The sequence below is a fragment of the Giraffa tippelskirchi genome, chromosome X, assembly GCF_054371585.1.
Source record: "Giraffa tippelskirchi isolate mGirTip1 chromosome X, T2T-mGirTip1v1.2.pri, whole genome shotgun sequence".
Lineage (NCBI taxonomy): Eukaryota > Metazoa > Chordata > Mammalia > Artiodactyla > Giraffidae > Giraffa > Giraffa tippelskirchi.
This window is the reverse complement of record NC_137289.1, coordinates 55,908,795-55,921,752: the sequence shown is the minus strand read 5'-3', so window position 1 is coordinate 55,921,752 and position 12,958 is coordinate 55,908,795. Positions and strand designations below refer to the sequence as shown.

At 42.4% G+C, this 12,958-nt stretch overlaps 1 protein-coding gene across 5 annotated transcripts in view; it reads right to left on the bottom strand.

The window, feature by feature from the left end:
* LOC145536858 (melanoma antigen preferentially expressed in tumors-like) overlaps positions 1-12,958 on the bottom strand; it is a 34,736-nt gene that overhangs the window by 14,499 nt on the left and 7,279 nt on the right. For 3 of the 5 annotated variants that reach the window (XM_081567021.1, XM_081567023.1, XM_081567024.1), the window contains exon 1: positions 6,278-6,451. The exons of 1 other annotated variant lie outside the window; for it this stretch is intronic. The gene's annotated coding sequence lies outside the window, so the exon portion shown is untranslated. Of the gene's footprint in view, positions 1-6,277; positions 6,482-12,958 lie in introns of those variants that run through there. One more of the 5 variants, XM_081567020.1, reaches the window with a different exon arrangement.

Below are 12,958 nucleotides of genomic sequence, written 5' to 3'. Positions count from 1 at the left end.
GTCTATGGGGTCGCACAGAGTTGGACACGACTGAAGCGACTTAGCAGCAGTAGCAGTAAACCATCAAAGATCAAATAGTACCAAAGCTTTATGACTTGTGTAAGAACATTCGAAAGGCAGAAAACTTCCCTAACTTCTTTTAGGAAGCAAGTAGGATACTAACACATACACATAGATACCAAAACTATAAATAGATTATTAGCAAACAGCCAACAATACATTTAGAAAGTAATATACTCTGACAAAGTGGGATTTATTCCATTAATACAAGGCTGGCACTATATTAGGAATTTCACTGGTATCATTCACCATGGTAACATATTTAAAGACAAAGACCCTGATGTTGAGAAAGATTGAAGGCAAAAGTGTAGGGGAAAGCAGAGAATGAGATGGTTAGATAGCATCACTGACTCCATACACATGAATCTGAGCAAACTCTGGGAGATAGGGGAAGACAGAGGAGCCTCGGTTGGAAAGAGTCAGATATGACACAGCAACTGAACAACAATAATCATATGACTATCACCATAGATGCCAAACCAATCTTTGGGAAACTTCAATAGGCATTCATGTTAAAAAAGACAAAACTCAAGAAATAGGAATCAGGGATGCATTATGACATGATAAAAGCTATATAAGAAGTTCCTCATGCAAGTACTTTATTTATATAAGTACTTTATACCGGAGGATTTCCAATAAGGTCAGGAATAACCGAAGTATGCCTACTACATCACTCCTGTTCAGTCTTCAACAGCAAGCACTAGTCAGTTGACTAGAGAAACCAAAAAGATTTTTAAGAATGGAAAAGGAGAGGTAAAGCTACCTCTATGTGCAGGTGATATCATAGCACACCTGAACAGTGTTATAGAAACCATGACAAATTAACTAAAACAAAGAGAATTCAGCAAGGTAGTAGGATATAAAGTTACATACAAAAATTATTAGTCTTTGTTTCTACACACACACACACACACAGAGAGAGAGCTGGAGGACACTTTAGGAGAGAAAATCCCATATACAATAGCGATAACAAAGAGTAAATGTATAGAAATAAACTTAACGAGAGCATCTATACAAGGATAATTTGTAAACACTCTAGAACAACATAGAAGGAAACTTGAATAAGTAGAAAGACTTTGAATGACCTTAGATAGAATAACTCAGTATTAAAAAGATATTCATTCCCTCTAAAGTTATGTATACATTGAATATAATCTCAAAAATATCAGTGAACATTTTTACGAGTTAGGGCAATGGATAATTTAGTTCATATTTTTTAAAAAACATGCAAGAATAGCCAGGATATAAGTAAAATGGAAAACCTATGAGTGAATAGTAATCATATCAGACATAAAAGCACACTATAAAGCCCCAAATTTATACCAGTGGGGTACCAGTACAGGAATAGACTAATAGGCCAGTGGCATCGAATAAAAAACTCAGAATAACACCAGTTATAGTTAGGGATTTTAGTATATGGTCCGAAGGCATGTAAAATCCCTGAGGCAAAGGTGAACATTTAATAAATGATGCTGGAATAACATTAAAAACATTAGTGTAGATCCATCATCTACCATCCACAAAAATAAACTGTAAATGGGTTTAGGAATCGAAACAAGAAAATGAAACCATAACAAAATCTTGAAACTATGGCCGAATTTTTCTTCAATATAAGCATTGGGAAAGGCTTTCTAACTCTGACTGAAATTTCCAGAGGTGGTTAAAGGAAAGAACATTCTATGTGACTAAAAATGATTTTTTCATGTAAGGCAAGTGAAATTGAAAGTGGCTCAGCCATGTATGACTCTTTGGGACTATGACTCTTAGGGACTCCAAGGAATTCTCCAGGCCAGAATACTGGAGTGGGTAGCCATTCCCTTCTCCAGGAGATCCTCCCAACCCAGGGATCGATCCAAGGTCTCCTGCTTTGCAGGCAGATTCTTTACCAGCTGAGCCAGCAGGGAAATCCAAGAATACTGGAGTGGGTAGCCTATGTGTGCTCCAGAGGATCTTCCCGACCCAGGAATTGAACCGGAGTATCCTGGCTTGCAGGCGGATTCTTCACCAGCTGAGCTAAATTAAAAGGCATTGGGGAAACTGGGATAAAGTATTTTCAGGATGCCCCACAGACAAATGTATAATAGTCCAAGTATACACACAGAAGTCAAGTACTGCAGGACAAAGGGCTAATATCTCCTCAGAAAAATGGGAAAATTTATGAATAGAGAATTTGCAATATATATATAATGTGTCACATCCTCATAATTACACAGAAACTTACTAAAACAAGGGCTTTCCTGGTGGCTCAGTGGTAAAGAATTCACCTGGCATGCAGGAGATGCAAGAGACTCGGGTTCAATCCCTGGGTGGGGCAGATTCCCTGGAGAAGGTAATGGCAACTCACTCCAGTCTTCCTGCCTGGAGAATCCCATGGACAGAGGAGCCTGGCAGGCTACAGTCCATGGGGTCACAAGAGTCAGACAAAACTGAGAAAGTAAACCACCACCATACTAAAACAACATGGAGATATCATTTCAAACCTACAATGACAATAAAGGTCACAAAGATAGGGAAAAACATTCTGATAGTGAGGTAATGAGGAAAGAATCCCAGTAGCCAGTGGTACAACTCTTCTGGAGAGAAATTTGGAAATACCTAACATAACTACAGATGCATTTAACATTTGGCCCAACAATCCTACTGCTAGGAATAAAACTTGAAGAGACATTTCTACCAACACAAAAACACGTGTACCCAGGGTTATTCACTGCAGCATTGTTTGTATTAATAATTACGAAATGTTGGAAACAACTGAAATGCCCCTATAGAAGCCAGTGTAATCCAATGTAGCTGTAAAAAAGAATGAAGGAGTACAGAATAAGGAGTTTTTTTTTAATGGAATGCTGTTTATTGCAAAAGGAGAAGTGCAAAAAAGCTTTAGAAAATGCTATCTATCATTTAATAAACAATGGAACATAAGACAACCCACATGTATCTATTCATTTGTGTAGAGTAAATACAGGGAAGATTCAACCAGATAACCAGATTGGTTATCTACAGGGGGACTGTTTGAAAGAAATGGGGAATGGGAAGGCTGTAGAAGGCATGGGGAAAGAATCATACTCCTACAGTATGTGTTTTTGTGTAGCCCTGAGTCTGAATCACAGTGGTGTTTCACATATCCCAAGATTAAGTGAAAAATTAAAATGAACTAGGATATCTGGGGAGAGGGCAAGCTCAAATTAGAAGCACCAAAAAATTAACCTAAATAGATTACAAATGAATGTCTTAACCACAAGAGAAGGCGTGAAGAAAAAATATCTAAGCTAAGCAACTTGGGGGAACAGTACTTTGATTGCATCCTCTGAGGCTTAAGATATAAAGAAGTGTACACAAACACAAGTTATCAGACCCGCTGCTAACAGGTGTGTTTTGTCTTCAGTCACTAAGTTGTGTCCAACATTTTGCGACCCCCAGCTCTGTAGCACCAGGTCTCCCCACCCTTCACTATCTCCTGGAGTTTGCTCAAATTCATGTCCATTAGGTCGGCCATACTATCTAACCATTCGGTAGCATTTCTGCAACTACATCGTGTATAATCAGGTGTGAACAAATAAGTAAATACTGAAGATAAGGAGAGTCAGGTGAGACAAAGAAGTTACAAATAAGGCTAGAGTGGATAGTTGATATATCGCATAAACCATCACAATGTTGTAAACTCATTATCCTCCAATTAAAAGTAATTAATTAATTTAAAAAAAGAAGTATCAGTGTGATCTCCTGGCTTTCACTATCGACAGAAATAGCTAGAGAAATTCCGATGTATCTGGAAGTGTAAGTATATACAGAAAATGTATTTCCATCATTTACGAATGGAGAAGGAGGACCTAGCTGCAAGGAAACGCCAGTAGCAATGAACACGCGGGGAGATATCAGTTGCTAAATGTCATTTTCCAAGGAAAGGAAACATGGGTTTTGGCAGAAGTGTTCTGATTTCAGGGTCATGGTGGGGAAAGAAAAACACGAGATGAACAGGAATATCTTATAACACCAGCAAGGAAGTACACAAAAAAGAACCAGGTCATGCTAAAAGAACACAAACCCCACAAGAAGGAGTTCCTAATCACCAAAGCTGGAAAAAGGCAAGAAACTAAATAATGATATAATTTGATTATAAGTCACAATATAACGAAGGTATTCACAATTCAATATTGACATAAAGAATTTAATTACTTATTTGATTTGATAATTAGAAAGGCATTCTATAAAATTTTATAATTTGAAAATTTATAAAATTATGAGGGGAAAAAATACAGCTCTACAGAATTCCAATGAACAAATATGATAGGAATAGGACATAGAAAGTCACCTTTTAGTCATATTTGTTGTAGGCAAAATCAACAGATGAATTTTAAAAGCAGTGAATAAAAGTCTGAGAAGTATCCTATCCCTCTTTTTGGCTCCCAGCAAGAATTCCCCTAGCCCCAAAGCAGCCTTATCACAGGAACTAGCCACAGTGTCTGCTTACCCCTGAACATCAGGTTTCGGTTCCCCACCAGCCCACAGAAGTATTCAAACAAGCTAATCACATCTTTCCTTGGGAAGCAAGGGTCACCTCCTCGTCTTGTTACCACAGATTGCCTCCCACAGCCCTGCTTGTTCATTCTCTTCCAGAGCATGACTCCCCTGAGGCTCGACCTGGCCAGTAGTGTCCTCTGCCCTCAGGCACTGAGGGCAGTGAGTGAACATTACTGAGAAGCTGTTGCGGGTAGTACTTGTCCAGTGTGTATGTTCAGCAGTCACCCCCAGATCCCTATAGTAGAAATCACTCCATCACCATTAGAGTGAAGGAGAGGAAATAAAACAGGTATTATCGCCAAAAATGTGTAACTTTCATTTAATCCTAAGAAAACACCAACAAACCCAAATTGACAGACATTCTATAAAACACCCCACCAGTATCTCCAAAACTGTCACCGTTGGGTAAGACCCAGAAAGCTTGAGGAATTCTCAGCCTGGAGGAGACTAAAGAAAAATGATGGCCAAATGTGGTATGCTGGGATGCTGGGACAGAAAAAGGAGATCACTGTGATAAATGGTAGACTTCAAATAAAGTATGTAAATTAGTTAATAGTACTGCATCAATATTAATTTTCAATTTTCATAATTTTTCTATGCCTATGTAAGATGTTAACATTATGGAAATCTGGACGAAGGCTTTCTATACTGTTTTTTGCAAACATTTTTCGGGTCTAAAGTTATTTCAAAAAAATTTTTTTTAAAAAAATTCACTCACTGCTGAAAGGAACCATAATGATATCTGTGTGATAGGTTGCTGCAGTCTTGTCAGGCTCTTTGCCACCCTATGGACTGTAAGCTACTAGGTTCTTCTGTCCATTGGATTACCCAGGCAAAAATACTGGAGTGGGTTGCCATGTCCTCCTCCACGGGATCTTCCCGACCCAGGGATCAAACGCAAGTCTCTTACCTTTCCTACACTGGCAGGTGGCATCTTTACCAGCTGAGCCACAGAGGAAGCCCCATGGTTATACCATAAATCTCACCTTTTAGTAATAGTTTAACCAATTGAAATACGGTTAGGAGGATGGATATAAAGATGGATAAATGTTCGTGCCTCGTGATCCATTAAAAAAAACTATTTCAAAGTGGTTTGAAAGTGAAAGTGTTAGTTTCTCAGTCATGTCTGACTCTTTGCGCTTCCATGGACTGTAGCCTGCCAGGCTCCTCTGTCCATGGGATTCTCCAGGCAAGTATACTGGAGTGAAAAATAAAAAAAAGAATACTGAGGTGGGTTGCCGTGACCTCCTCCAGGGGATCGTCCTGACCCAGGGATCGAACATGGACTCTGTATATATATATACACACAGAGACATATATGCGTGTATATACACCCACACGTGTATACAAGCATGCATTTCAACATTTAGAATTTAAAGTTTGCCCTATCAATATGAACCACAAAAATAATTCGATGCAAAGAAATACGATTTTTAAAGGAGCGCAACACGATCGAGGTATTTTATTTTATATTACTTTTTTGAGTGAGGGATTTTAAAGAGAGCAAGAAATGATTAGTCACAAAATTGAAGCTAATCACAGGTAAGGAAAGAGGGTTGTACAGAGGGTGGACAGGAGAGTTGGCCGGCGAGCAATTCAATCGATCGCCTTTCTTATTAATCCCCAAACTTTGGTCCTAGGTAATTTCATTTATATCAGTAAAGACGTAGTTTATAGAAAAAATACTGTTGAGATGTACCTGACTAGAAGAAGAGTCGGAAAATAGTTGAGACGTCCAAGATCCCAGCAGTGGTAGCGCGTTCCTCCCTCTCCTCAGCTCACCGCCAGCAAGCCGCAGTGCTGGAGGCAGCTGGAGTCTTAACGGTTTCCGCCGCAAGTTAACCTCGCCAGAAGAGCACGTGATTGGTGTAGTTCCGGTCAGATGCCACCCACTCACTCAGTCAGTTCGGTTCCGGGAGGCGGGGCCAAAATACAGACCCGCCCACAGGGACTGAAGGCAGAGAGGCTTATGGGTGAGAGGGTTCCTCTCAGATGCCAGCTTCGTGTCTCTATAACCCATAGGTGGAAAGCTCGGCAAAAGGTCTCTCCGTGTGGCCTAGATACCGCCTGGCCAGGGTTTCTGCCAGGCCAGGACTCAAACCCAGAGAACTGATGTCCACATCGATGAACTTTGCAACAGAGACTGAACTTAAAAACGATTGGCCCCTTGATGAAAAAGAGGCTTCTCGGGTGGCGCTAGTGATGAAGAATCCGCCTTCCAGTGCAGGAGATGCCAGAGTCCAGGTTCGATCCTGGGTCGGGACGATCCCCTGGAGGAGGTCACGGCAACCCACTTCAGTATTCTTTTTTTATTTTTCACTCCAGTATACTTGCCTGGTGAATCCCATGGACGAGGAGGCTGATGGGCGACTTAGCACTTGATGAAAAAAGCCATCAGACTCTAGTGTCCACAGGGCTCTCCTATGGTAAATAAGGAGTTGAGTCCACACCAGATAGGGAAAATGTATTCTGGCCTCTGTGCAGTAAAGCCAGCATAGCAATGACATTGACATTTGACAAAAGCAGCATAAAGGAGAAAACGGCATGCATGCTAAGTCGCTTCAGTCTTGTCTGACTCTTTGTGACCCCATGAACTGTAGCGCACCAGGTCCCTCTGTCCAGGGGCTTCTCCAGGCAAGAATCTTGGAGTGTGAGGCCATGCCCCTCTCTGGGGAAGGAGAAAACTGTGACCCCTTTAAGAACAAGAGGCATTCAGGGTATTTGTGTCCAACCTTCTCAGTCTGCAATGTGGGAGACCTCGTTTCGATTCCTGGGTTGGAAAGAGGCACTGGAGAAGGGATAGGCTACCCACTGCACTATTCCTGGGCTGTCCTTGTGGCTCAGATGGTAAAGAATCCGTCCATCAATGTGGGAGACCTGGGTTTGATCTCTGGGTTAGGAACATCCCCTGGAGAAGGGAAAGGCTACCCACTTCAGCATTGTGGCCCGGAGAATTCCATGGACTGTATAGTCCATGGGGTCGCAAAGAATCGGACACGAGTGAGCTACTTTCACTTTCGCTTTTCACTTTCTCCTGATTCCACTGTTTATTTCCTATTCTCTTCCCAATTGTTTACCACTTTTTGGAATACAATACATTTCATTTATACGCTATTTTTCTAAATTGGCCATCTCCTTCTGATGGAAAAATATAAATTCCTGGAAGGCAGGAATCTATGTTTATTTGTTCATTAACATATCCGTATAGTAATGCCTGTTATAATGTATACTTCAACGTTTGTTCAATGAATTGTTCTCCAGCCACACTAGCCTCTTTTTTGTGCCTCTGACCCTAACTGTAACTCACCAAGCATGTTTTCACACCATTATGTATTTTCCTGGAACAACCTGCATGTAGATGTCCCTATAACCACCACCCTCACTAAGCTCACTTCTCTGCTCACCTTACCAACCACGGCTTAGTTTTCTTCATGACAGTTAGCATTTGATCATAGGTTTTCTGAGTATGTTTTGTTTCTCTGAGTTGTTGTTGTTTTTACTTTGCTTCAGTTTAGTTTTGCTCTTTTCTGTTCTCTTTCTTCAACATTTCTTTCTTATATTCTTTTAATTGCTGCTAAAGCAGTAAGCCATCCATAACTGTTCTAATTTCTGCCGTCTAATGCCATCTTTCACTAGATGGGGGTAATAGTATTAAATATATTAAGACTGGATCCCTGGGTTCATGACTTTACCACTGAGTGGTACCATAAGGGTGAAGAAAATAGTCAGGACTACATTAATGGATGCAGAAATAGTATTTGACAAAATCCAACACCCATTCATAATAAAATCTCTCTCAACACACTGGGAATAGGGGATAATTACCCCCAACTTAACAGACTCAAGGGTAGGTACAGAGATCAGCAATGTTTGTAAGTGTCAGGGAGGAATGTAGGCACTCTCCAGAGGTGACAACTTGGGAAACAATTCCAGATGGCACAGTCCAAAACCGGAAATAGAAAGAAGTGATTGTCAGCTCAGGATGGTGAAGCCTCTCACCCTCAGTCTCTCCATCTTCTCTCTCCTTTCTCCCCTGGGTAGCTCCCTCCCAGACTGTCCCAACTCCCTTCTCCTGTGCCACAAGGACCAGCACTTCAAATCCAATCTGCAGGCCTTCCACCCCTCCCTGCCTCCGTTCCTCCAGTGCCCAGTGAAGGGTGTGGAGGAAGAGGGAGTGGGGGGATGGAAGGCGAGGGCCTTGCTACCTCACTGGGGGTCCAGCACTCTGTCAAATCAAGACAGACCTCAGGGATGGCCCAGGAGGCTGTGGCAGGGAGGTGGGTGTGGTGGGGCTCAGGAAGGAGGGAGGAAGATGAAGACAGGAAGAGAGTGGAGGGAGGAGGGGAGCGATGAGACATAGGGGTGTAGAGACATGGGAGAAAGAGAAAGGGAAGGGAAGAGAAGAAAGCTGTACCATGGCGGGGGTCAGAGGAGAGGCAAGGAAAAGGGGAAGCGGTGCCCCTGAGGCAGCCCTTTCCTTCCCCTGCCCCAGAACAGCCCAGGCACCGTTCCTCCAACTATGCACATGTTGGACTGGGGGTCACTGGATGCTGGTTGAAGCTTTGTCACCTGTGTGAGCTCAGTCAGACTTGGCCGTGGGAAACAGAGCAGCCATGGGGGTAGATCGTCCCCAGAAGGAGTAAAGGGACATTTCCCGGCTCACTGTGGGGCTGAGGGTCTTTGGCCCGCCCTTATGATCACCACTTTCTCTCCCGATGGCCCCTGTGCCTGTCCGAGTTGGATATTTCTCTGAGGAATCACAGCTGTCTCAGGCTACCTGGGGTTCCTCTGGAGGACAGGCAGGATGGTGTGACGAGTGCAGGGAGGGACGGGCGGTGTCCCCCAAGCGGCCTGTCCTGCAATCTCCTCTAACACCTCTGCCCTCTGCCAAGTTTGAGGAAGGAAAGAATGAAAGTGTTAAATGTCTGGCCATCTATTCTGCTTGCTGACATGTTGCAGTCATGCTGAGGGGGCCCATGTGGACATCACTCACTGTGGTGTGTCCATCTCCCTCCTGGTAGGATGAAAGATGTATATCAAAACTGTTTCAAACAATTCCCATGCTTCTCTGAGTAAACATGCTGGGGTTTGCTCTTCTTGGAAACGAAATACCGTGATCATTGTAATATGTTTTTGGAACAATACATAAATGCTCCAAAGGCCAGAACAAAGTTCTAGGAAAATATCATGCCTAATGAAGCAGAATCACTGACTTTTATTTTCTTTCTTTTTCATTTATTTTAATTGGAGGCTAATTACTTTACAATATTGTGGTGGTTTTTGCCATACATTCATGTGAATCAGTCATGGGTGTACATGTGTTCCCCATCCTGACCCTCCCTCCCACCTCCCTTCCCTTCCCATCCCTCAAGGTCATCCCAGTGCACCAGCCCTGAGAACCCTGTCTCATGCATCCAACCTGGACCGGCGATCTGTTTCAGATATGATAATATATATGTTTCAACGCTATCCTCTCACATCATCCCACCCTCACCTTATCCCACAGAGTCCAAAAGTCTGTTCTTTACATCTGTGTCTCTTTGTCTGACTTTTAAAAGCTAAAATGAATTATTGCACAGTTCTAACAATGTTGGAAGACCTCTCTATAGTTTATTTTCTGGGATATGAGAGATTGGGAGGATCCATATCCCAGGAGAAAGCAAGTACAGTGGGAAGGACTTGGGCTGAGAGTCTGACTATGTTAGTTTGCGCTCTTCCTTTGTCATGCTGGGTCACCTGAGAACATTCACTTAACATCTCTAACCCTTACCTCCTTTAATTCTCGAGAGGCATAATAAACTATACCCTGAATATTTGGTGCTGTGGTTCAAAGCTCAAAGATGATTTTCCTACTTGAAAGAAGACTTAGAAAAATGATATATAGGTCTAAGGAAACTCTATAGAATGTAACCTGGAGTGACAGAAGGATAGAAAGTACCAAAAGAGAGTAGATGAGTGTTAACGGAGAGGTGGTGAATAAATCTAATACATGTTTCATTGGCATTCAAGAAAGAGAAGAATAGAGAAGTATTTGAAGAGATCATGTTTCAGAAATATCTAAAAGTAATTAAAAATATCAAATTGTTACAGCACATCAACGAGAGAATTAATTTAAGGAAACTATACTGTAGAAATAAATAGTTCATAATTATAAGAGGTTTCACTTGATAAGAATATATTAATAAAGCAATTCGAATTTATGCACTTCTTATCATAGGAGTCAAAATATATGCAGCAAAAATTGACAGAATAAATAGTGAAATAAACAGTCACAGCAAGGTATTTTAACAGCTAACTGAATTACAACTAAAACAGACAAAAAAAATCAGTTGGAGAAGTTTTGAACAACATGAGTGACAAAATTAATTCAAATTAGAACACTGCATATAACAACTGGGGCTGGAACATCCCAGAATATGCTTGGCCATAAATCAAACCTCAAGAAACTACAGTGAGAGTAATACAATTGACCCTGAATGGTTCATGTGAGGATTCAAAGGTAAGCGTGGTTTCTCTGCCCCTCCCTCATCTAATTATGAATCCCAAGATTTCCCACACTCTCCACCCCAGGGACACTCCCCTCTCTCCAAATATTTATCTTGAGAGGTACCAAAGACAAACAAGGCCAAGCACTAATTTCAAAGAGTTGGACACGACTGAGCAACTGAACAACAACATATAGGAAGAAAGTCCACTGTGAACTGAACTTGTAAACTGTCCAGTGTGGACTGAACTTGAATCCTTGAAAAGAAGGCTGGAGACATTTTTACAGATGGGTGAATGCTAAGGGAAAGTCATTGAGGGGTGTTTGAATGGGGGTGGAGTAGGGGGTTAGTTCCTATGATGCAGCTACTTGGTTTTGCTAATTAGCACTTATGTTGGGCTTCCCTGGTAGCTCGATGGTCAAGAATCTACCCGCAATGCGGGAGGCCTGAGTTTGATCCCCGGGTCAGGAAGATCCCGTCGAGAACGGAATGACTACCCAGTCCAGTATTCTTGCCTGGAGAAATCCATGGACAGAAGAACCTGGCAGGCTACAGTGCATGGGTTTGCAAAGATCTGCACCTGAGTGTAAGAGTAACACTTTCTCTCTCTCACTTATCTGGAAGAGAAACAGTCTTCTCTTGTATTCCTGAGAGGAAGCAGTGGTGTAAATTGGAACAAGGTGTTCACTGAACTTAGGCCCTTAACCTCCCATAGGGAAAGGGAACAACAGGGAGGGTTATCTCCCTGAACCTTTGCACTTCACAGCGATGACTCTCAGGGCCTTGAGGCAATGTTTCATCTCAAATTGAGGAGAAAGGATTGTAACTACAAGATATCTAACTGCTCTAAAAGTGAGTACTGGGGAATATCTGTCTGCTACCAAGTTTTAGATGCAACAAACAACAAATCCTATTGTTAGCATTGAGCTTTTTCAAGGATACAATTAAAGGTGTCTGTGGGGGGGTAAGTCAGGATGGGGTTGTCTCTAATACATAGCCTTTAGCTACTAAAAGCCATGCTTGAGTTTAGTCAAGTCTTTTAGTGCAGAGATTTTTGAAGGAGTAATTATGAGTCTGGAGTTCTGGAAGACTCAAGGAATCACATGATTAGAGCCTTTCCCCTTCAGCAGAGGGAAGATTCTATATCAGCCATGACCTTAGCCACAAGAGGAGAGGTTCATCACAGGTAATCATGGCATATGTGTTAGGGCTCACTCCACACACATCCTTAGAAGAGTGGAAAACAATCAACCTGAGCCATTGTGCCACCATCATCTGTGTAAAGGGGAGTGCCCTGGGTGTCCTGTATGTTAGGGTGGGGAGGATCTCACAATCCCACCTACTATATAGGGTTCTAAGGTCAAGACCTCATGGTAACTGACTCACCCAGTTTGGCTTGTGGGCAGTGACCAGGTCTTCAAAGAGTGTTTGTGAGGAGAGTCTATGGGATGAAGTCATGGGGTTTTGGAAAAATAAGGAAAAATGCTCAAGGAAACCAAGAATAGTCTCCAAATCACCTTGTCAGGGCCACAAAGGCAAGATGAGTCCTCCAAAGAAGTTCCTTTTCCAAGGAGAGAGAGGAGAGCCCTCGGGGCCAGAAGAGACTGAGCTCCCAGTTCTTACTGCCCTCCCCCCACCCCCACTTTGCTACCGGTGTAACACCGAGAGAACCCTTAGAAACCGAGCCACCCATGCAGAAGCAGGTAGCTAAAATCAGGAGGCCTGGGTCCCAGTTACTTGGATCTACAAATCCAGGGAACTCTGAGGGCCTGCTGCATGCCAGGCCCTGTGCCTCCTGCTTCATATTTTCTTCCTTCTTGTGTTCTGATCAGGACTCTGATATGCAGAACTGCCAGGTCCTGGCCCTCTCTGAGGCTGCTGAGGCTTAATGAAAT